The sequence below is a fragment of the Hydractinia symbiolongicarpus genome, chromosome 11 (assembly GCF_029227915.1).
Source record: "Hydractinia symbiolongicarpus strain clone_291-10 chromosome 11, HSymV2.1, whole genome shotgun sequence".
NCBI classification, from domain to species: Eukaryota; Metazoa; Cnidaria; class Hydrozoa; order Anthoathecata; family Hydractiniidae; genus Hydractinia; species Hydractinia symbiolongicarpus.
This window is the reverse complement of record NC_079885.1, coordinates 15,669,206-15,689,246: the sequence shown is the minus strand read 5'-3', so window position 1 is coordinate 15,689,246 and position 20,041 is coordinate 15,669,206. Positions and strand designations below refer to the sequence as shown.

Sequence of the window (20,041 nt, the reverse complement as noted above, 5' to 3'; positions counted from 1 at the left end):
TTATGTGCATTTGAAAGCTCATTTCAAGCACTATCGATTAATTACGACAACCATGCGCTTTAAGATTTCCGGTAAAAAGTTCCAACGAAGGCAATCTAGGGTACTTTCAGACTTAATTTTCATATGACAAAGTTAATTAGCAAATTAACTACATCGCCATTTTCTTTGTCTGACGCTCGTAATCCATTCATTTGCGACTTGGCGCATTTATTGCTGCCAGATCGTAGCCGTTTTGAAGGGAAAGCAACTTCTAATCATGTCTCTTTCTTGATTTACTCAGCGGCTATTTCGTAAAAAAGATACGTCACAGTCGTAATGATAAATAATGTAACGTGAAAAAGTCAATAGCCTACGACACCGGGAGTTCCCAGGCGGTCCCCCATCCAAGTACTATCCTAGCCCGACGATGCTTAACTTCCGTGATCGGACGAGAACAGGTGTGTTCATCGTGGTATGGTCGTAGACAAACAAACGGGCAGATATCTACGACTTATTAGCACATTACATCGAAAATGGTTTAAACTTTAAAGGTCATATTTCTTGACTGGATTATCCGAAATAGGTCGTGTTTATGTGCATTTGAAAGCTCATTTCAAGCGCTATCGATTAATTACGACAACCATGCGCTTTAAGATTTCCGGTAAAAAGTTCCAACGAAGGAAATCTAGGGTGCTTTCCGACTTAATTTTCATATGAAAAAGTTAATTAGCAAAGTAACTACATCGCCATTTTCTTTGTCTGACGCTTGTAATCCATTCATTTGCGACTTGGCGCATTTATTGCTGCCAGATCGTAGCCGTTTTGAAGGGAAAGCAACTTCTAATCATGTCTCTTTCTTGATTTACTCAGCGGCTATTTCGTAAAAAAGATACGTCACAGTCGTAATGATAAATAATGTAACGTAAAAAAGTCAATAGCCTACGACACCGGGAGTTCCCAGGCGGTCCCCCATCCAAGTACTATCCCGGCCCGACGATGCTTAACTTCCGTGATCGGACGAGAACAGGTGTGTTCATCGTGGTATGGTCGTAGACAAACAAACGGGCAGATATCTACGATTTATTAGCACATTACATCGAAAATGGTTCAAACTTTAAAGGTCATATTTCTTGACTGGATCATTCGAAATAGGTCGTGTTTATGTGCGTTTGACAGCTCTTTTTAAGCGCTATCGATTCTTGACAACAATAATGCGCTTTATGATTTCCGGTAAAAAGTTCCAACGAAGGAAATCTAGGGTGCTTTCCGACTTAATTTTCATATGACAAAGTTAATTAGCAAAGTTACTACATCGCCATTTTCTTTTTCTGACGCTCGTAATCCATTCATTTGCGACTTGGCGCATTTATTGCTGCCAGATCGTAGCCGTTTTTAAGGGAAAGCAACTTCTAATCATGTCTCTTTCTTGATTTACTCAGCGGCTATTTCGTAAAAAAGATACGTCACAGTCGTAATGATAAATAATGTAACGTGAAAAAGTCAATAGCCTACGACACCGGGAGTTTCCAGGCGGTCCCCCATCCAAGTACTATCCCGGCCCGACGATGCTTAACTTCCGTGATCGGACGAGAACAGGTGTGTTCATCGTGGTATGGTCGTAAACAAACAAACGGGCAGATATCTACGATTTATTAGCACATTACATCGAAAATGGTTTAAACTTTAAAGGTCATATTTCTTGACTGGATCATCCGAAATAGGTCGTGTTTATGTGCATTTGAAAGCTCATTTCAAGCGCTATCCATTAATTACGACAACCATGCGCTTTAAGATTTCCGGTAAAAAGTTCCAACGAAGGAAATCTAGGGTGCTTTCCGACTTAATTTTCATATGACAAAGTTAATTAGCAAAGTAACTACATCGCCATTTTCTTTGTCTGACGCTTGTAATCCATTCATTTGCGACTTGGCGCATTTATTGCTGCCAGATCGTAGCTGTTTTGAAGGGAAAGCAACTTCTATTCATGTCTCTTTCTTGATTTACTCAGCGGCTATTTCGTAAAAAAGATACGTCACAGTCGTAATGATAAATAATGTAACGTGAAAAAGTCAATAGCCTACGACACCGGGAGTTCCCAGGCGGTCCCCCATCCAAGTACTATCCCGGCCCGACGATGCTTAACTTCCGTGATCGGACGAGAACAGGTGTGTTCATCGTGGTATGGTCGTAGACAAACAAACGGGCAGATATCTACGATTTATTAGCACATTACATCGAAAATGGTTCAAACTTTAAAGGTCATATTTCTTGACTGGATCATCCGAAATAGGTCGTGTTTATGTGCATTTGAAAGCTCATTTCAAGCGCTATCCATTAATTACGACAACCATGCACTTTAAGATTTTCGGTAAAAAGTTCCAACGAAGGAAATCTAGGGTGCTTTCAGACTTAATTTTCATATGACAAAGTTAATTAGCAAATTAACTACATCGCCATTTTCTTTGTCTGACGCTCGTAATCCATTTATTTGCGACGTGGCGCATTTATTGCAGCAAGATTGTAGCCGTTTTGAAGGGAAAGCATCTTCTAATCATGTCTCTTTCTTGATTTACTCAGCGGCTATTTCGTAAAAAAGATACGTCACAGTCGTAATGATAAATAATGTAACGTGAAAAAGTCAATAGCCTACGACACCGGGAGTTCCCAGGCGGTCCCCCATCCAAGTACTATCCCGGCCCGACGATGCTTAACTTCCGTGATCGGACGAGAACAGGTGTGTTCATCGTGGTATGGTCGTAGACAAACAAACGGGCAGATATCTACGATTTATTAGCACATTACATCGAAAATGGTTCAAACTTTAAAGGTCATATTTCTTGACTGGATCATTCGAAATAGGTCGTGTTTATGTGCGTTTGACAGCTCTTTTTAAGCGCTATCGATTCTTGACAACAATAATGCGCTTTATGATTTCCGGTAAAAAGTTCCAACGAAGGAAATCTAGGGTGCTTTCCGACTTAATTTTCATATGACAAAGTTAATTAGCAAAGTTACTACATCGCCATTTTCTTTTTCTGACGCTCGTAATCCATTCATTTGCGACTTAGCGCATTTATTGCAGCAAGATTGTAGCCGTTTTGAAGGGAAAGCATCTTCTAATCACGTCCCTTACTTGATTTACTCAGCGGCTATTGCGTAAAAAAGATACGTCACAGTCGTAATGATAAATGATGTAACGTGAAAAAGTCAATAGCCTACGACACCGGGAGTTCCCAGGCGGTCCCCCATCCAAGTACTATCCTGGCCCGACGATGCTTAACTTCCGTGATCGGACGAGAACAGGTGTGTTCATCGTGGTATGGTCGTAGACAAACAAACGGGCAGATATCTACGATTTATTAGCACATTACATCGAAAATGGTTTAAACTTTAAAGGTCATATTTCTTGACTGGATTATCCGAAATAGGTCGTGTTTATGTGCATTTGAAAGCTCATTTCAAGCACTATCGATTAATTACGACAACCATGCGCTTTAAGATTTCCGGTAAAAAGTTCCAACGAAGGCAATCTAGGGTACTTTCAGACTTAATTTTCATATGACAAAGTTAATTAGCAAATTAACTACATCGCCATTTTCTTTGTCTGACGCTCGTAATCCATTCATTTGCGACTTGGCGCATTTATTGCTGCCAGATCGTAGCCGTTTTGAAGGGAAAGCAACTTCTAATCATGTCTCTTTCTTGATTTACTCAGCGGCTATTTCGTAAAAAAGATACGTGACAGTCGTAATGATAAATAATGTAAGGTGAAAAAGTCAATAGCCTACGACACCGGGAGTTCCCAGGCGGTCCCCCATCCAAGTACTATCCTGGCCCGACGATGCTTAACTTCCGTGATCGGACGAGAACAGGTGTGTTCATCGTGGTATGGTCGTAGACAAACAAACGGGCAGATATCTACGATTTATTAGCACATTACATCGAAAATGGTTTAAACTTTAAAGGTCATATTTCTTGACTGGATCATTCGAAATAGGTCGTGTTTATGTGCGTTTGACAGCTCTTTTTAAGCGCTATCGATTCTTGACAACAATAATGCGCTTTATGATTTCCGGTAAAAAGTTCCAACGAAGGAAATCCAGGGTGCTTTCCGACTTAATTCTCATATGACAAAGTTAATTAGCAAAGTTACTACATCGCCATTTTCTTTTTCTGACGCTCGTAATCCATTCATTTGCGACTTGGCGCATTTATTGCTGCCAGATCGTAGCCGTTTTTAAGGGAAAGCAACTTCTAATCATGTCTCTTTCTTGATTTACTCAGCGGCTATTTCGTAAAAAAGATACGTCACAGTCGTAATGATAAATAATGTAACGTGAAAAAGTCAATAGCCTACGACACTGGGAGTTTCCAGGCGGTCCCCCATCCAAGTACTATCCCGGCCCGACGATGCTTAACTTCCGTGATCGGACGAGAACAGGTGTGTTCATCGTGGTATGGTCGTAAACAAACAAACGGGCAGATATCTACGATTTATTAGCACATTACATCGAAAATGGTTTAAACTTTAAAGGTCATATTTCTTGACTGGATCATCCGAAATAGGTCGTGTTTATGTGCATTTGAAAGCTCATTTCAAGCGCTATCCATTAATTACGACAACCATGCGCTTTAAGATTTCCGGTAACAAGTTCCAACGAAGGAAATCTAGGGTGCTTTCAGACTTAATTTTCATATGACAAAGTTAATTAGCAAATTAACTACATCGCCATTTTCTTTGTCTGACGCTCGTAATCCATTCATTTGCGACTTGGCGCATTTATTGCTGCCAGATCGTAGCCGTTTTGATGGGAAAGCAACTTCTAATCATGTCTCTTTCTTGATTTACTCAGCGGCTATTTCGTAAAAAAGATACGTCACAGTCGTAATGATAAATAATGTAACGTGAAAAAGTCAATAGCCTACGACACCGGGAGTTCCCAGGCGGTCCCCCATCCAAGTACTATCCCGGCCCGACGATGCTTAACTTCCGTGATCGGACGAGAACAGGTGTGTTCATCGTGGTATGGTCGTAAACAAACAAACGGGCAGATATCTACGATTTATTAGCACATTACATCGAAAATGGTTTAAACTTTAAAAGTCATATTTCTTGACTGGATCATCCGAAATAGGTCGTGTTCATGTGCATTTGAAAGCTCATTTCAAGCGCTATCCATTAATTACGACAACCATGCGCTTTAAGATTTCCGGTAAAAAGTTCCAACGAAGGAAATCTAGGGTGCTTTCAGACTTAATTTTCATATGACAAAGTTAATTAGCAAAGTAACTACATCGCCATTTTCTTTGTCTGACGCTCGTAATCCATTTTTTTGCGACGTGGCGCATTTATTGCAGCAAGATTGTAGCCGTTTTGAAGGGAAAGCATCTTCTAATCACGTCCCTTACTTGATTTACTCAGCGGCTATTGCGTAAAAAAGATACGTCACAGTCGTAATGATAAATGATGTAACGTGAAAAAGTCAATAGCCTACGACACCGGGAGTTCCCAGGCGGTCCCCCATCCAAGTACTATCCTGGCCCGACGATGCTTAACTTCCGTGATCGGACGAGAACAGGTGTGTTCATCGTGGTATGGTCGTACACAAACAAACGGGCAGATATCTACGATTTATTAGCACATTACATCGAAAATGGTTTAAACTTTAAAGGTCATATTTCTTGACTGGATTATCCGAAATAGGTCGTGTTTATGTGCATTTGAAAGCTCATTTCAAGCGCTATCGATTAATTACGACAACCATGCGCTTTAAGATTTCCGGTAAAAAGTTCCAACGAAGGAAATCTAGGGTGCTTTCCGACTTAATTTTCATATGACAAAGTTAATTAGCAAAGTAACTACATCGCCATTTTCTTTGTCTGACGCTTGTAATCCATTCATTTGCGACTTGGCGCATTTATTGCTGCCAGATCGTAGCCGTTTTGAAGGGAAAGCAACTTCTAATCATGTCTCTTTCTTGATTTACTCAGCGGCTATTTCGTAAAAAAGATACGTCACAGTCGTAATGATAAATAATGTAACGTGAAAAAGTCAATAGCCTACGACACCGGGAGTTCCCAGGCGGTCCCCCATCCAAGTACTATCCCGGCCCGACGATGCTTAACTTCCGTGATCGGACGAGAACAGGTGTGTTCATCGTGGTATGGTCGTAGACAAACAAACGGGCAGATATCTACGATTTATTAGCACATTACATCGAAAATGGTTCAAACTTTAAAGGTCATATTTCTTGACTGGATCATTCGAAATAGGTCGTGTTTATGTGCGTTTGACAGCTCTTTTTAAGCGCTATCGATTCTTGACAACAATAATGCGCTTTATGATTTCCGGTAAAAAGTTCCAACGAAGGAAATCTAGGGTGCTTTCCGACTTAATTTTCATATGACAAAGTTAATTAGCAAAGTTACTACATCGCCATTTTCTTTTTCTGACGCTCGTAATCCATTCATTTGCGACTTGGCGCATTTATTGCTGCCAGATCGTAGCCGTTTTGAAGGGAAAGCAACTTCTAATCATGTCTCTTTCTTGATTTACTCAGCGGCTATTTCGTAAAAAAGATACGTCACAGTCGTAATGATAAATAATGTAACGTGAAAAAGTCAATAGCCTACGACACCGGGAGTTCCCAGGCGGTCCCCCATCCAAGTACTATCCCGGCCCGACGATGCTTAACTTCCGTGATCGGACGAGAACAGGTGTGTTCATCGTGGTATGGTCGTAAACAAACAAACGGGCAGATATCTACGATTTATTAGCACATTACATCGAAAATGGTTTAAACTTTAAAGGTCATATTTCTTGACTGGATCATCCGAAATAGGTCGTGTTTATGTGCATTTGAAAGCTCATTTCAAGCGCTATCCATTAATTACGACAACCATGCGCTTTAAGATTTCCGGTAAAAAGTTCCAACGAAGGAAATCTAGGGTGCTTTCAGACTTAATTTTCATATGACAAAGTTAATTAGCAAAGTAACTACATCGCCATTTTCTTTGTCTGACGCTCGTAATTCATTTATTTGCGACGTGGCGCATTTATTGCAGCAAGATTGTAGCCGTTTTGAAGGGAAAGCATCTTCTAATCACGTCCCTTACTTGATTTACTCAGCGGCTATTGCGTAAAAAAGATACGTCACAGTCGTAATGATAAATGATGTAACGTGAAAAAGTCAATAGCCTACGACACCGGGAGTTCCCAGGCGGTCCCCCATCCAAGTACTATCCCGGCCCGACGATGCTTAACTTCCGTGATCGGACGAGAACAGGTGTGTTCATCGTGGTATGGTCGTAGACAAACAAACGGGCAGATATCTACGATTTATTAGCACATTACATCGAAAATGGTTCAAACTCTAAAGGTCATATTTCTTGACTGGATCATTCCAAATAGGTCGTGTTTATGTGCGTTTGACAGCTCTTTTTAAGCGCTATCGATTCTTGACAACAATAATGCGCTTTATGATTTCCGGTAAAAAGTTCCAACGAAGGAAATCTAGGGTGCTTTCCGACTTAATTTTCATATGACAAAGTTAATTAGCAAAGTTACTACATCGCCATTTTCTTTTTCTGACACTCGTAATCTATTCATTTGCGACTTGGCGCATTTATTGCTGCCAGATCGTAGCCGTTTTGAAGGGAAAGCAACTTCTAATCATGTCTCTTTCTTGATTTACTCAGCGGCTATTTCGTAAAAAAGATACGTCACAGTCGTAATGATAAATAATGTAACGTGAAAAAGTCAATAGCCTACGACACCGGGAATTCCCAGGCGGTGCCCCATCCAAGTACTATCCCGGCCCGACGATGCTTAACTTCCGTGATCGGACGAGAACAGGTGTGTTCATCGTGGTATGGTCGTAAACAAACAAACGGGCAGATATCTACGATTTATTAGCACATTACATCGAAAATGGTTTAAACTTTAAAGGTCATATTTCTTGACTGGATCATCCGAAATAGGTCGTGTTTATGTGCATTTGAAAGCTCATTTCAAGCGCTATCCATTAATTACGACAACCATGCGCTTTAAGATTTCCGGTAAAAAGTTCCAACGAAGGAAATCTAGGGTGCTTTCAGACTTAATTTTCATATGACAAAGTTAATTAGCAAATTTACTACATCGCCATTTTCTTTGTCTGACGCTTGTAATCCATTCATTTGCGACTTGGCGCATTTATTGCTGCCAGATCGTAGCAGTTTTGAAGGGAAAGCAACTTCTAATCATGTCTCTTTCTTGATTTACTCAGCGGCTATTTCGTAAAAAAGATACGTCACAGTCGTAATGATAAATAATGTAACGTGAAAAAGTCAATAGCCTACGACACCGGGAGTTCCCAGGCGGTCCCCCATCCAAGTACTATCCTGGCCCGACGATGCTTAACTTCCGTGATCGGACGAGAACAGGTGTGTTCATCGTGGTATGGTCGTAGACAAACAAACGGGCAGATATCTACGATTTATTAGCACATTACATCGAAAATGGTTTAAACTTTAAAGGTCATATTTCTTGACTGAATTATCCGAAATAGGTCGTGTTTATGTGCATTTGAAAGCTCATTTCAAGCGCTATCGATTAATTACGACAACCATGCGCTTTAAGATTTCCGGTAAAAAGTTCCAACGAAGGAAATCTAGGGTGCTTTCCGACTTAATTTTCATATGACAAAGTTAATTAGCAAAGTAACTACATCGCAATTTTCTTTGTCTGACGCTTGTAATCCATTCATTTGCGACTTGGCGCATTTATTGCTGCCAGATCGTAGCCGTTTTGAAGGGAAAGCAACTTCTAATCATGTCTCTTTCTTGATTTACTCAGCGGCTATTTCGTAAAAAAGATACGTCACAGTCGTAATGATAAATAATGTAACGTGAAAAAGTCAATAGCCTACGACACCGGGAGTTCCCAGGCGGTCCCCCATCCAAGTACTATCCCGGCCCGACGATGCTTAACTTCCGTGATCGGACGAGAACAGGTGTGTTCATCGTGGTATGGTCGTAGACAAACAAACGGGCAGATATCTACGATTTATTAGCACATTACATCGAAAATGGTTCAAACTTTAAAGGTCATATTTCTTGACTGGATCATTCGAAATAGGTCGTGTTTATGTGCGTTTGACAGCTCTTTAAGCGCTATCGATTCTTGACAACAATAATGCGCTTTATGATTTCCGGTAAAAAGTTCCAACGAAGGAAATCTAGGGTGCTTTCCGACTTAATTTTCATATGACAAAGTTAATTAGCAAAGTTACTACATCGCCATTTTCTTTTTCTGACGCTCGTAATCCATTCATTTGCGACTTGGCGCATTTATTGCTGCCAGATCGTAGCCGTTTTGAAGGGAAAGCAACTTCTAATCATGTCTCTTTCTTGATTTACTCAGCGGCTATTTCGTAAAAAAGATACGTCACAGTCGTAATGATAAATAATGTAATGTGAAAAAGTCAATAGCCTACGACACCGGGAGTTCCCAGGCGGTCCCCCATCCAAGTACTATCCCGGCCCGACGATGCTTAACTTCCGTGATCGGACGAGAACAGGTGTGTTCATCGTGGTATGGTCGTAAACAAACAAACGGGCAGATATCTACGATTTATTAGCACATTACATCGAAAATGGTTTAAACTTTAAAGGTCATATTTCTTGACTGGATCATCCGAAATAGGTCGTGTTTATGTGAATTTGAAAGCTCATTTCAAGCGCTATCCATTAATTACGACAACCATGCGCTTTAAGATTTCCGGTAAAAAGTTCCAACGAAGGAAATCTAGGGTGCTTTCAGACTTAATTTTCATATGACAAAGTTAATTAGCAAATTAACTACATCGCCATTTTCTTTGTCTGACGCTCGTAATCCATTCATTTGCGACTTGGCGCATTTATTGCTGCCAGATCGTAGCCGTTTTGAAGGGAAAGCAACTTCTAATCATGTCTCTTTCTTGATTTACTCAGCGGCTATTTCGTAAAAAAGATACGTCACAGTCGTAATGATAAATAATGTAACGTGAAAAAGTCAATAGCCTACGACACCGGGAGTTCCCAGGCGGTCCCCCATCCAAGTACTATCCCGGCCCGACGATGCTTAACTTCCGTGATCGGACGAGAACAGGTGTGTTCATCGTGGTATGGTCGTAAACAAACAAACGGGCAGATATCTACGATTTATTAGCACATTACATCGAAAATGGTTTAAACTTTAAAGGTCATATTTCTTGACTGGATCATCCGAAATAGGTCGTGTTTATGTGCATTTGAAAGCTCATTTCAAGCGCTATCCATTAATTACGACAACCATGCGCTTTAAGATTTCCGGTAAAAAGTTTCAACGAAGGAAATCTAGGGTGCTTTCAGACTTAATTTTCATATGACAAAGTTAATTAGCAAAGTAACTACATCGCCATTTTCTTTGTCTGACGCTCGTAATCCATTTATTTGCGACGTGGCGCATTTATTGCAGCAAGATTGTACCCGTTTTGAAGGGAAAGCATCTTCTAATCACGTCCCTTACTTGATTTACTCAGCGGCTATTGCGTAAAAAAGATACGTCACAGTCGTAATGATAAATGATGTAACGTGAAAAAGTCAATAGCCTACGACACCGGGAGTTCCCAGGCGGTCCCCCATCCAAGTACTATCCTGGCCCGACGATGCTTAACTTCCGTGATCGGACGAGAACAGGTGTGTTCATCGTGGTATGGTCGTAAACAAACAAACGGGCAGATATCTACGATTTATTAGCACATTACATCGAAAATGGTTTAAACTTTAAAGGTCATATTTCTTGACTGGATCATCCGAAATAGGTCGTGTTTATGTGCATTTGAAAGCTCATTTCAAGCGCTATCCATTAATTACGACAACCATGCGCTTTAAGATTTCCGGTAAAAAGTTTCAACGAAGGAAATCTAGGGTGCTTTCAGACTTAATTTTCATATGACAAAGTTAATTAGCAAAGTAACTACATCGCCATTTTCTTTGTCTGACGCTCGTAATCCATTTATTTGCGACGTGGCGCATTTATTGCAGCAAGATTGTACCCGTTTTGAAGGGAAAGCATCTTCTAATCACGTCCCTTACTTGATTTACTCAGCGGCTATTGCGTAAAAAAGATACGTCACAGTCGTAATGATAAATGATGTAACGTGAAAAAGTCAATAGCCTACGACACCGGGAGTTCCCAGGCGGTCCCCCATCCAAGTACTATCCTGGCCCGACGATGCTTAACTTCCGTGATCGGACGAGAACAGGTGTGTTCATCGTGGTATGGTCGTAGACAAACAAACGGGCAGATATCTACGATTTATTAGCACATTACATCGAAAATGGTTTAAACTTTAAAGGTCATATTTCTTGACTGGATCATTCGAAATAGGTCGTGTTTATGTGCGTTTGACAGCTCTTTTTAAGCGCTATCGATTCTTGAGAACAATAATGCGCTTTATGATTTCCGGTAAAAAGTTCCAACGAAGGAAATCTAGGGTGCTTTCCGACTTAATTTTCATATGACAAAGTTAATTAGCAAAGTTACTACATCGCCATTTTCTTTTTCTGACGCTCGTAATCCATTCATTTGCGACTTGACGCATTTATTGCTGCCAGATCGTAGCCGTTTTGAAGGGAAAGCAACTTCTAATCATGTCTCTTCTTGATTTACTCAGCGGCTATTTCGTAAAAAAGATACGTCACAGTCGTAATGATAAATAATGTAACGTGAAAAAGTCAATAGCCTACGACACCGGGAGTTCCCAGGCGGTCCCCCATCCAAGTACTATCCCGGCCCGAGGATTCTTAACTTCCGTGATCGGACGAGAACAGGTGTGTTCATCGTGGTATGGTCGTAGACAAACAAACGGGCAGATATCTACGATTTATTAGCACATTACATCGAAAATGGTTCAAACTTTAAAGGTCTTATTTCTTGACTGGATCATTCGAAATAGGTCGTGTTTATGTGCGTTTGACAGCTCTTTTTAAGCGCTATCGATTCTGGACAACAATAATGCGCTTTATGATTTCCGGTAAAAAGTTCCAACGAAGGCAATCTAGGGTACTTGCAGACTTAATTTTCATATGACAAAGTTAATTAGCAAATTAACTACATCGCCATTTTCTTTGTCTGACGCTCGTAATCCATTGATTTGCGACGTGGCGCATTTATTGCAGCCAGATCGTAGCCGCTTTGAAGGGAAAGAAACTTCAAATAACGTCCCTTACTTGATTTACTCAGCGGCTATTTCGTAAAAAAGATACGTCACAGTCGTAATGATAAATAACGTAACGTGAAAAAGTCAATAGCCTACGACACCGGGAGTTCCCAGGCGGTCCCCCATCCAAGTACTATCCCGGCCCGACGATGCTTAACTTCCGTGATCGGACGAGAACAGGTGTGTTCATCGTGGTATGGTCGTAAACAAACAAACGGTCAGATATCTACGATTTATTAGCACATCACATCGAAAATGGTTTAAACTTTAAAGGTCATATTTACTGACTGGATCATCCGAAATAGGTCGTGTTTATGTGCATTTGAAAACTCATTTCAAGCGCTATCCACTAATTACGACAACCATGCGCTTTAAGATTTCCGGTAAAAAGTTCCAACGAAGGAAATCTAGGGTACTTTCAGACTTTATTTTCATATGACAAAGTTAATTAACAAATTAGCTACATCGCCATTTTCTTTGTCTGACGCTCGTAATCCATTCATTTGCGACGTGGCGCATTTATTGCAGCAAGGTTGTAGCCGTTTTGAAGGGAAAGCAACTTCTAATCATGTCTCTTTCTTGATTTACTCAGCGGCTATTGCGTAAAAAAGATACGTCCCAGTCGTAATGATAAATAATGTAACGTGAAAAAGTCAATAGCCTACGACACCAGGAGTTCCCAGGCGTTCCCCCATCCAAGTACTATCCCGGCCCAACGATGCTTAACTTCCGTGATCGGACGAGAACAGGTGTGTTCATCGTGGTATGGTCGTAGACAAACAAACGGGCAGATATCTACGATTTATTAGCACATTACATCGAAAATGGTTTAAATTTTAAAGGTCATATTTCTTGACTGGATCATCCGAAATAGGTCGTGTTTATGTGCATTTGAAAGCTCATTTCAAGCGCTATCCATTAATTACGACAACCATGCGCTTTAAGATTTCCGGTAAAAAGTTCCAACGAAGGAAATCTAGGGTACTTTCAGACTTTATTTTCATATGACAAAGTTAATTAGCAAATTAGCTACATCGCCATTTTCTTTGTCTGACGCTCGTAATCCATTCATTTGCGACGTGGCGCATTTATTGCAGCCAGATTGTAGCCGTTTTGAAGGGAAAGCAACTTCTAATCATGTCTCTTTCTTGATTTACTCAGCGGCTATTGCGTAAAAAAGATACGTCCCAGTCGTAATGATAAATAATGTAACGTGAAAAAGTCAATAGCCTACGACACCAGGAGTTCCCAGGCGGTCCCCCATCCAAGTACTATCCCGGCCCAACGATGCTTAACTTCCGTGATCGGACGAGAACAGGTGTGTTCATCGTGGTATGGTCGTAGACAAACAAACGGGCAGATATCTACGATTTATTAGCACATTACATCGAAAATGGTTTAAATTTTAAAGGTCATATTTCTTGACTGGATCATCCGAAATAGGTCGTGTTTATGTGCATTTGAAAGCTCATTTCAAGCGCTATCCATTAATTACGACAACCATGCGCTTTAAGATTTCCGGTAAAAAGTTCCAACGAAGGCAATCTAGGGTACTTTCAGACTTAATTTTCATATGACAAAGTTAATTAGCAAATTAGCTACATCGCCATTCTCTTTGTCTGACGCTCGTAATCCATTCATTTGCGACGTGGCGCATTTAATGCTGCCAGATCGTAGCCCTTTTGAAGGAAAAGAAACTTCTAATGATGTCCCTTACTTGATTTACTCAGCGGCTATTGCGTAAAAAAGATACGTCACAGTCGTATTGATAAATAATGTAACGTGAAAAAGTCAATAGCCTACGACACCGGGAGTTCCCAGGCGGTCCTCCATCCAAGTACTATCCCGGCCCGAGGATGCTTAACTTCCGTGATCGGACGAGAACAGGTGTGTTCATCGTGGTATGGTCGTAGACACACAAACGGGCAGATATCTACGATTTATTAGCACATTACATCGAAAATGGTTCAAACTTTAAAGGTCATATTTCTTGACTGGATCATCCGAAATAGGTCGTGTTTATGTGCATTTGAAAGCTCTTTTTAAGCGCTATCGATTCTTTACGACAACCATGCGCTTTAAGATTTCCGGTAAAAAGTTCCAACGAAGGAAATCTAGGGTGCTTTCAGACTTAATTTTCATATGACAAAGTTAATTAGCAAAGTAACTACATCGCCATTTTCTTTGTCTGACGCTCGTAATCCATTTATTTGCGACGTGGCGCATTTATTGCAGCAAGATTGTAGCCGTTTTGAAGGGAAAGCAAATTCTAATCATGTCTCTTTCTTGATTTACTCAGCGGCTATTGCGTAAAAGAGATACGTCCCAGTCGTAATGATAAATAATGTAACGTGAAAAAGTCAATAGCCTACGACACCAGGAGTTCCCAGGCGGTCGCCCCATCCAAGTACTATCCCGGCCCAACGATGCTTAACTTCCGTGATCGGACGAGAACAGGTGTGTTCATCGTGGTATGGTCGTAGACAAACAAACCGGCAGATATCTACGATTTATTAGCACATTACATCGAAATGGTTTAAACTTTAAAGGTCATATTTCTTGACTGGATTATCCGAAATAGGTCGTGTTTATGTGCATTTGAAAGCTCATTTCAAGCGCTATTCATTAATTACGACAATAATGCGCTTTAAGATTTCCGGTAAAAAGTTCCAACGAAGGAAATCTAGGGTACTTTCAGACTTAATTTTCATATGACAAAATTAGTTAGCAAAGTAAGTACATCGCTATTTTCTTTGTCTGACGCTCGTAATCCATTCATTTGCGACGTGGCGCATTTATTGCAGCACGATGGTAGTCGTTTTGAAGGGAAAGCAACTTCTAATCATGTCTCTTTCTTGATTTACTCGGCGGCTATTGCGTAAAAAAGATACGTCACAGTCGTAATGATAAATAATGTAACGTGAAAGAGTCAATAGCCTACGACACCGGGAGTTCCCAGGCGGTCCCCCATCCAAGTACTATCCTGGCCCGACGATGCTTAACTTCCGTGATCGGACGAGAACAGGTGTGTTCATCGTGGTATGGTCGTAGACAAACAAACGGGCAGATATCTACGATTTATTAGCACATTACATCGAAAATGGTTTAAACTTTAAAGGTCATATTTCTTGACTGGGTTATCCGAAATAGGTCGTGTTTATGTGCATTTGAAAGCTCATTTCAAGCGCTATCGAATAATTACGACAACCATGCGCTTTAAGATTTCCGGTAAAAAGTTCCAACGAAGGCAATCTAGGGTACTTTCAGACCTAATTTTCATATGACAAAGTTAATTAGCAAATTAGCTACATCGCCATTTTCTTTGTTTGACGCTCGTAATCCATTCATTTGCGACTTGGCGCATTTAATGCTGCCAGATCGTAGCCCTTTTGAAGGGGAAGAAACTTCTAATCATGTCTCTTTCTTGATTTACTCGGCGGCTATTGCGTAAAAAAGATACGTCACAGTCGTAATGATAAATAATGTAACGTGAAAAAGTCAATAGCCTACGACACCGGGAGTTCCCAGGCGGTCCCCCATCCAAGTACTATCCCGGCCCAACGATGCTTAACTTCCGTGATCGGACGACAACAGGTGTGTTCATCGTGGTATGGTCGTAGACACACAAAGGGGCAGATATCTACGATTTATTAGCACATTACATCGAAAATGGTTCACACTTTAAAGGTCATATTTCTTGACTGGATCATCCGAAATAGGTCGTGTTTATGTGCATTTGAAAGCTCTTTTTAAGCGCTATCGATTCTTTACGACAACCATGCGCTTTAAGATTTCCGGTAAAAAGTTCCAACGAAGGAAATCTAGGGAGCTTTCAGACTTAATTTTCATATGACAAAGTTAATTAGCAAAGTAACTACATCGCCATTTTCTTTGTCTGACGCTCGTAATCCATTTATTTGCGACGTGGCGCATTTATTGCAGCAAGATTGTAGCCGTTTTGAAGGGAAAGCAAATTCTAATCATGTCTCTTTCTTGATTTACTCAGCGGCTATTTCGTAAAAAAGATACGTCCCAGTCGTAATGATAAATAATGTAACGTGAAAAATTCAATAGCCTACGACACCAGGAGTTCCCAGGCGGTCCCCCATCCAAGTACTATCCCGGCCCAACGATGCTTAACTTCCGTGATCGGACGAGAACAGGTGTGTTTATCGTGGTATGGTCGTAGACAAACAAACGGGCAGATATCTACGATTTATTAGCACATTACATCGAAAATGGTTTAAATTTTAAAGGTCATATTTCTTGACTGGATTATCCGAAATAGGTCGTGTTTATGTGCATTTGAAAGCTCATTTCAAGCGCTATCCATTAATTACGACAATAATGCGCTTTAAGATTTCCGGTAAAAAGTTCCAACGAAGGAAATCTAGGGTGCTTTCAGACTTAATTTTCATATGACAAAGTTAATTAGCAAAGTAACTACATCGCCATTTTCTTTGTCTGACGCTCGTAATCCATTCATTTGCGACTTGGCGCATTTAATGCTGCCAGATCGTAGCCCTTTTGAAGGGGAAGAAACTTCTAATGACGTCCCTTACTTGATTTACTCAGCGGCTATTGCGTAAAAAAGATACGTCACAGTCGTAATGATAAATAATGTAACGTGAAAAATTCAATAGCCTACGACACCGGAAGTTCCCAGGCGGTCCCCCATCCAAGTACTATCCCGGCCCAACGATGCTTAACTTCCGTGATCGGACGAGAACAGGTGTGTTCATCGTGGTATGGTCGTAGACACACAAAGGGGCAGATATCTACGATTTATTAGCACATTACATCGAAAATGGTTCACACTTTAAAGGTCATATTTCTTGACTGGATCATCCGAAATAGGTCGTGTTTATGTGCATTTGAAAGCTCTTTTTAAGCGCTATCGATTCTTTACGACAACCATGCGCTTTAAGATTTCCGGTAAAAAGTTCCAACGAAGGAAATCTAGGGAGCTTTCAGACTTAATTTTCATATGACAAAGTTAATTAGCAAAGTAACTACATCGCCATTTTCTTTGTCTGACGCTCGTAATCCATTTATTTGCGACGTGGCGCATTTATTGCAGCAAGATTGTAGCCGTTTTGAAGGGAAAGCAAATTCTAATCATGTCTCTTTCTTGATTTACTCAGCGGCTATTTCGTAAAAAAGATACGTCCCAGTCGTAATGATAAATAATGTAACGTGAAAAAGTCAATAGCCTACGACACCAGGAGTGCCCAGGCGGTCCCCCATCCAAGTACTATCCCGGCCCAACGATGCTTAACTTCCGTGATCGGACGAGAACAGGTGTGTTTATCGTGGTATGGTCGTAGACAAACAAACGGGCAGATATCTACGATTTATTAGCACATTACATCGAAAATGGTTTAAATTTTAAAGGTCATATTTCTTGACTGGATTATCCGAAATAGGTCGTGTTTATGTGCATTTGAAAGCTCATTTCAAGCGCTATCCATTAATTACGACAATAATGCGCTTTAAGATTTCCGGTAAAAAGTTCCAACGAAGGAAATCTAGGGTGCTTTCAGACTTAATTTTCATATGACAAAGTTAATTAGCAAAGTAACTACATCGCCATTTTCTTTGTCTGACGCTCGTAATCCATTCATTTGCGACTTGGCGCATTTAATGCTGCCAGATCGTAGCCCTTTTGAAGGGGAAGAAACTTCTAATGACGTCCCTTACTTGATTTACTCAGCGGCTATTGCGTAAAAAAGATACGTCACAGTCGTAATGATAAATAATGTAACGTGAAAAAGTCAATAGCCTACGACACCGGGAGTTCCCAGGCGGTCCCCCATCCAAGTACTATCCCGGCCCAACGATGCTTAACTTCCGTGATCGGACGAGAACAGGTGTGTTCATCGTGGTATGGTCGTAGACACACAAAGGGGCAGATAACTACGATTTATTAGCACATTACATCGAAAATGGTTCACACTTTAAAGGTCATATTTCTTGACTGGATCATCCGAAATAGGTCGTGTTTAAGTGCATTTGAAAGCTCTTTTTAAGCGCTATCGATTCTTTACGACAACCATGCGCTTTAAGATTTCCGGTAAAAAGTTCCAACGAAGGAAATCTAGGGAGCTTTCAGACTTAATTTTCATATGACAAAGTTAATTAGCAAAGTAACTACATCGCCATTTTCTTTGTCTGACGCTCGTAATCCATTCATTTGCGACGTGGCGCATTTATTGCAGCAAGATTGTAGCCGTTTTGAAGGGAAAGCAACTTCTAATCATGTCTCTTTCTTGATTTACTCAGCGGCTATTTCGTAAAAAAGATACGTCACAGTCGTAATGATAAATAATGTAACGTGAAAAAGTCAATAGCCTACGACACCGGGAGTTCCCAGGCGGTGCCCCATCCAAGTACTATCCCGGCCCGACGATGCTTAACTTCCGTGATCGGACGAGAACAGGTGTGTTCATCGTGGTACGGTCGTAAACAAACAAACGGGCAGATATCTACGATTTATTAGCACATTACATCGAAAATGGTTTAAACTTTAAAGGTCATATTTATTGACTGGATCATCCGAAATAGGTCGTGTTTATGTGCATTTGAAAGCTCATTTCAAGCGCTATCCATTAATTACGACAATAATGCGCTTTAAGATTTCCGGTAAAAAGTTCCAACGAAGGAAATCTAGGGTGCTTTCAGACTTAATTTTCATATGACAAAGTTAATTAGCAAAGTAACTACATCGCCATTTTCTTTGTCTGACGCTCGTAATCCATTCATTTGCGACGTGGCGAATTTATTGCAGCAAGATTGTAGCCGTTTTGAAGGGAAAGCAACTTCTAATCATGTCTCTTTCTTGATTTACTCAGCGGCTATTTCGTAAAAAAGATACGTCACAGTCGTAATGATAAATAATGTAACGTGAAAAAGTCAATAGCCTACGACACCGGGAGTTCCCAGGCGGTCCCCCATCCAAGTACTATCCCGGCCCGACGATGCTTAACTTCCGTGATCGGACGAGAACAGGTGTATTCATCGTGGTATGGTCGTAAACAAACAAACGGGCAGATATCTACGATTTATTAGCACATTACATCGAAAATGGTTTAAACTTTAAAGGTCATATTTATTGAATGGATCATCCGAAATAGGTCGTGTTTATGTGCATTTGAAAGCTCATTTCAAGCGCTATCAATTAATTACGAAAACCATGCGCTTTAAGATTTCCGGTAAAAAGTTCCAACGAAGGCAATCTAGGGTACTTTCAGACTTAATTTTCATATGACAAAGTTAATTAGCAAATTAGCTACATCGCCATTCTCTTTGTCTGACGCACGTAATCCATTCATTTGCGACGTGGCGCATTTAATGCTGCCAGATCGTAGCCCTTTTGAAGGGAAAGAAACTTCTAATGATGTCCCTTACTTGATTTACTCAGCGGCTATTGCGTAAAAAAGATACGTCACAGTCGTAATGATAAATAATGTAACGTGAAAAAGTCAATAGCCTACGACACCGGGAGTTCCCAGGCGGTCCTCCATCCAAGTACTATCCCGGCCCGAGGATTCTTAACTTCCGTGATCGGACGAGAACAGGTGTGTTCATCGTGGTATGGTCGTAGACACACAAACGGGCAGATATCTATGATTTATTAGCACATTACATCGAAAATGGTTTAAACTTTAAAGGTCATATTTATTGACTGGATCATCCGAAATAGGTCGTGTTTATGTGCATTTGAAAGCTCATTTCAAGCGCTATCCATTAATTACGACAACCATGCGCTTTAAGATTTCCGGTAAAAAGTTCCAACGAAGGCAATCTAGGGTACTTTCAGACTTAATTTTCATATGACA

At 40.6% G+C, this 20,041-nt stretch overlaps 35 non-coding genes across 35 annotated transcripts; all 35 read right to left on the bottom strand.

Moving 5' to 3' along the window:
- Positions 1–346: 346 nt before the first annotated feature.
- On the bottom strand, positions 347–465 carry LOC130615741 (5S ribosomal RNA). The gene has a single exon (XR_008976829.1). It is a non-coding gene; the product is annotated as a 5S ribosomal RNA (ribosomal RNA).
- Positions 466–915: 450 nt separating this feature from the next.
- On the bottom strand, positions 916–1,034 carry LOC130615209 (5S ribosomal RNA). The gene has a single exon (XR_008976299.1). It is a non-coding gene; the product is annotated as a 5S ribosomal RNA (ribosomal RNA).
- Positions 1,035–1,484: 450 nt separating this feature from the next.
- On the bottom strand, positions 1,485–1,603 carry LOC130616767 (5S ribosomal RNA). Its single transcript, XR_008977846.1, has one exon. It is a non-coding gene; the product is annotated as a 5S ribosomal RNA (ribosomal RNA).
- A 450-nt stretch (positions 1,604–2,053) lies between these two features.
- On the bottom strand, positions 2,054–2,172 carry LOC130615208 (5S ribosomal RNA). The gene has a single exon (XR_008976298.1). It is a non-coding gene; the product is annotated as a 5S ribosomal RNA (ribosomal RNA).
- A 450-nt stretch (positions 2,173–2,622) lies between these two features.
- Positions 2,623–2,741, bottom strand: LOC130615207 (5S ribosomal RNA). Its single transcript, XR_008976296.1, has one exon. It is a non-coding gene; the product is annotated as a 5S ribosomal RNA (ribosomal RNA).
- Positions 2,742–3,191: 450 nt separating this feature from the next.
- Positions 3,192–3,310, bottom strand: LOC130618860 (5S ribosomal RNA). The gene has a single exon (XR_008979605.1). It is a non-coding gene; the product is annotated as a 5S ribosomal RNA (ribosomal RNA).
- A 450-nt stretch (positions 3,311–3,760) lies between these two features.
- On the bottom strand, positions 3,761–3,879 carry LOC130618848 (5S ribosomal RNA). Its single transcript, XR_008979593.1, has one exon. It is a non-coding gene; the product is annotated as a 5S ribosomal RNA (ribosomal RNA).
- Positions 3,880–4,329: 450 nt separating this feature from the next.
- Positions 4,330–4,448, bottom strand: LOC130617775 (5S ribosomal RNA). Its single transcript, XR_008978852.1, has one exon. It is a non-coding gene; the product is annotated as a 5S ribosomal RNA (ribosomal RNA).
- A 450-nt stretch (positions 4,449–4,898) lies between these two features.
- Positions 4,899–5,017, bottom strand: LOC130615613 (5S ribosomal RNA). Its single transcript, XR_008976700.1, has one exon. It is a non-coding gene; the product is annotated as a 5S ribosomal RNA (ribosomal RNA).
- Positions 5,018–5,467: 450 nt separating this feature from the next.
- On the bottom strand, positions 5,468–5,586 carry LOC130616181 (5S ribosomal RNA). Its single transcript, XR_008977264.1, has one exon. It is a non-coding gene; the product is annotated as a 5S ribosomal RNA (ribosomal RNA).
- Positions 5,587–6,036: 450 nt separating this feature from the next.
- Positions 6,037–6,155, bottom strand: LOC130615206 (5S ribosomal RNA). The gene has a single exon (XR_008976295.1). It is a non-coding gene; the product is annotated as a 5S ribosomal RNA (ribosomal RNA).
- Positions 6,156–6,605: 450 nt separating this feature from the next.
- On the bottom strand, positions 6,606–6,724 carry LOC130615611 (5S ribosomal RNA). The gene has a single exon (XR_008976699.1). It is a non-coding gene; the product is annotated as a 5S ribosomal RNA (ribosomal RNA).
- A 450-nt stretch (positions 6,725–7,174) lies between these two features.
- On the bottom strand, positions 7,175–7,293 carry LOC130615204 (5S ribosomal RNA). Its single transcript, XR_008976293.1, has one exon. It is a non-coding gene; the product is annotated as a 5S ribosomal RNA (ribosomal RNA).
- A 450-nt stretch (positions 7,294–7,743) lies between these two features.
- LOC130616200 (5S ribosomal RNA) lies at positions 7,744–7,862 on the bottom strand. The gene has a single exon (XR_008977283.1). It is a non-coding gene; the product is annotated as a 5S ribosomal RNA (ribosomal RNA).
- Positions 7,863–8,312: 450 nt separating this feature from the next.
- On the bottom strand, positions 8,313–8,431 carry LOC130618836 (5S ribosomal RNA). Its single transcript, XR_008979581.1, has one exon. It is a non-coding gene; the product is annotated as a 5S ribosomal RNA (ribosomal RNA).
- Positions 8,432–8,881: 450 nt separating this feature from the next.
- Positions 8,882–9,000, bottom strand: LOC130615202 (5S ribosomal RNA). The gene has a single exon (XR_008976292.1). It is a non-coding gene; the product is annotated as a 5S ribosomal RNA (ribosomal RNA).
- Positions 9,001–9,448: 448 nt separating this feature from the next.
- LOC130615610 (5S ribosomal RNA) lies at positions 9,449–9,567 on the bottom strand. The gene has a single exon (XR_008976698.1). It is a non-coding gene; the product is annotated as a 5S ribosomal RNA (ribosomal RNA).
- A 450-nt stretch (positions 9,568–10,017) lies between these two features.
- LOC130615609 (5S ribosomal RNA) lies at positions 10,018–10,136 on the bottom strand. Its single transcript, XR_008976697.1, has one exon. It is a non-coding gene; the product is annotated as a 5S ribosomal RNA (ribosomal RNA).
- Positions 10,137–10,586: 450 nt separating this feature from the next.
- LOC130615471 (5S ribosomal RNA) lies at positions 10,587–10,705 on the bottom strand. Its single transcript, XR_008976559.1, has one exon. It is a non-coding gene; the product is annotated as a 5S ribosomal RNA (ribosomal RNA).
- A 450-nt stretch (positions 10,706–11,155) lies between these two features.
- On the bottom strand, positions 11,156–11,274 carry LOC130618824 (5S ribosomal RNA). Its single transcript, XR_008979569.1, has one exon. It is a non-coding gene; the product is annotated as a 5S ribosomal RNA (ribosomal RNA).
- A 449-nt stretch (positions 11,275–11,723) lies between these two features.
- Positions 11,724–11,842, bottom strand: LOC130617604 (5S ribosomal RNA). The gene has a single exon (XR_008978681.1). It is a non-coding gene; the product is annotated as a 5S ribosomal RNA (ribosomal RNA).
- Positions 11,843–12,292: 450 nt separating this feature from the next.
- LOC130615608 (5S ribosomal RNA) lies at positions 12,293–12,411 on the bottom strand. Its single transcript, XR_008976696.1, has one exon. It is a non-coding gene; the product is annotated as a 5S ribosomal RNA (ribosomal RNA).
- A 450-nt stretch (positions 12,412–12,861) lies between these two features.
- LOC130616285 (5S ribosomal RNA) lies at positions 12,862–12,980 on the bottom strand. Its single transcript, XR_008977368.1, has one exon. It is a non-coding gene; the product is annotated as a 5S ribosomal RNA (ribosomal RNA).
- A 450-nt stretch (positions 12,981–13,430) lies between these two features.
- LOC130618152 (5S ribosomal RNA) lies at positions 13,431–13,549 on the bottom strand. Its single transcript, XR_008979227.1, has one exon. It is a non-coding gene; the product is annotated as a 5S ribosomal RNA (ribosomal RNA).
- A 450-nt stretch (positions 13,550–13,999) lies between these two features.
- Positions 14,000–14,118, bottom strand: LOC130617213 (5S ribosomal RNA). Its single transcript, XR_008978291.1, has one exon. It is a non-coding gene; the product is annotated as a 5S ribosomal RNA (ribosomal RNA).
- Positions 14,119–14,568: 450 nt separating this feature from the next.
- Positions 14,569–14,688, bottom strand: LOC130616525 (5S ribosomal RNA). Its single transcript, XR_008977607.1, has one exon. It is a non-coding gene; the product is annotated as a 5S ribosomal RNA (ribosomal RNA).
- Positions 14,689–15,137: 449 nt separating this feature from the next.
- Positions 15,138–15,256, bottom strand: LOC130618812 (5S ribosomal RNA). Its single transcript, XR_008979556.1, has one exon. It is a non-coding gene; the product is annotated as a 5S ribosomal RNA (ribosomal RNA).
- A 450-nt stretch (positions 15,257–15,706) lies between these two features.
- LOC130616943 (5S ribosomal RNA) lies at positions 15,707–15,825 on the bottom strand. The gene has a single exon (XR_008978021.1). It is a non-coding gene; the product is annotated as a 5S ribosomal RNA (ribosomal RNA).
- A 450-nt stretch (positions 15,826–16,275) lies between these two features.
- LOC130615699 (5S ribosomal RNA) lies at positions 16,276–16,394 on the bottom strand. Its single transcript, XR_008976787.1, has one exon. It is a non-coding gene; the product is annotated as a 5S ribosomal RNA (ribosomal RNA).
- Positions 16,395–16,844: 450 nt separating this feature from the next.
- Positions 16,845–16,963, bottom strand: LOC130615351 (5S ribosomal RNA). Its single transcript, XR_008976441.1, has one exon. It is a non-coding gene; the product is annotated as a 5S ribosomal RNA (ribosomal RNA).
- Positions 16,964–17,413: 450 nt separating this feature from the next.
- LOC130616905 (5S ribosomal RNA) lies at positions 17,414–17,532 on the bottom strand. The gene has a single exon (XR_008977985.1). It is a non-coding gene; the product is annotated as a 5S ribosomal RNA (ribosomal RNA).
- Positions 17,533–17,982: 450 nt separating this feature from the next.
- LOC130616760 (5S ribosomal RNA) lies at positions 17,983–18,101 on the bottom strand. Its single transcript, XR_008977840.1, has one exon. It is a non-coding gene; the product is annotated as a 5S ribosomal RNA (ribosomal RNA).
- A 450-nt stretch (positions 18,102–18,551) lies between these two features.
- Positions 18,552–18,670, bottom strand: LOC130617180 (5S ribosomal RNA). The gene has a single exon (XR_008978258.1). It is a non-coding gene; the product is annotated as a 5S ribosomal RNA (ribosomal RNA).
- A 450-nt stretch (positions 18,671–19,120) lies between these two features.
- Positions 19,121–19,239, bottom strand: LOC130615474 (5S ribosomal RNA). Its single transcript, XR_008976563.1, has one exon. It is a non-coding gene; the product is annotated as a 5S ribosomal RNA (ribosomal RNA).
- Positions 19,240–19,689: 450 nt separating this feature from the next.
- On the bottom strand, positions 19,690–19,808 carry LOC130618019 (5S ribosomal RNA). The gene has a single exon (XR_008979095.1). It is a non-coding gene; the product is annotated as a 5S ribosomal RNA (ribosomal RNA).
- Positions 19,809–20,041: the final 233 nt, after the last annotated feature.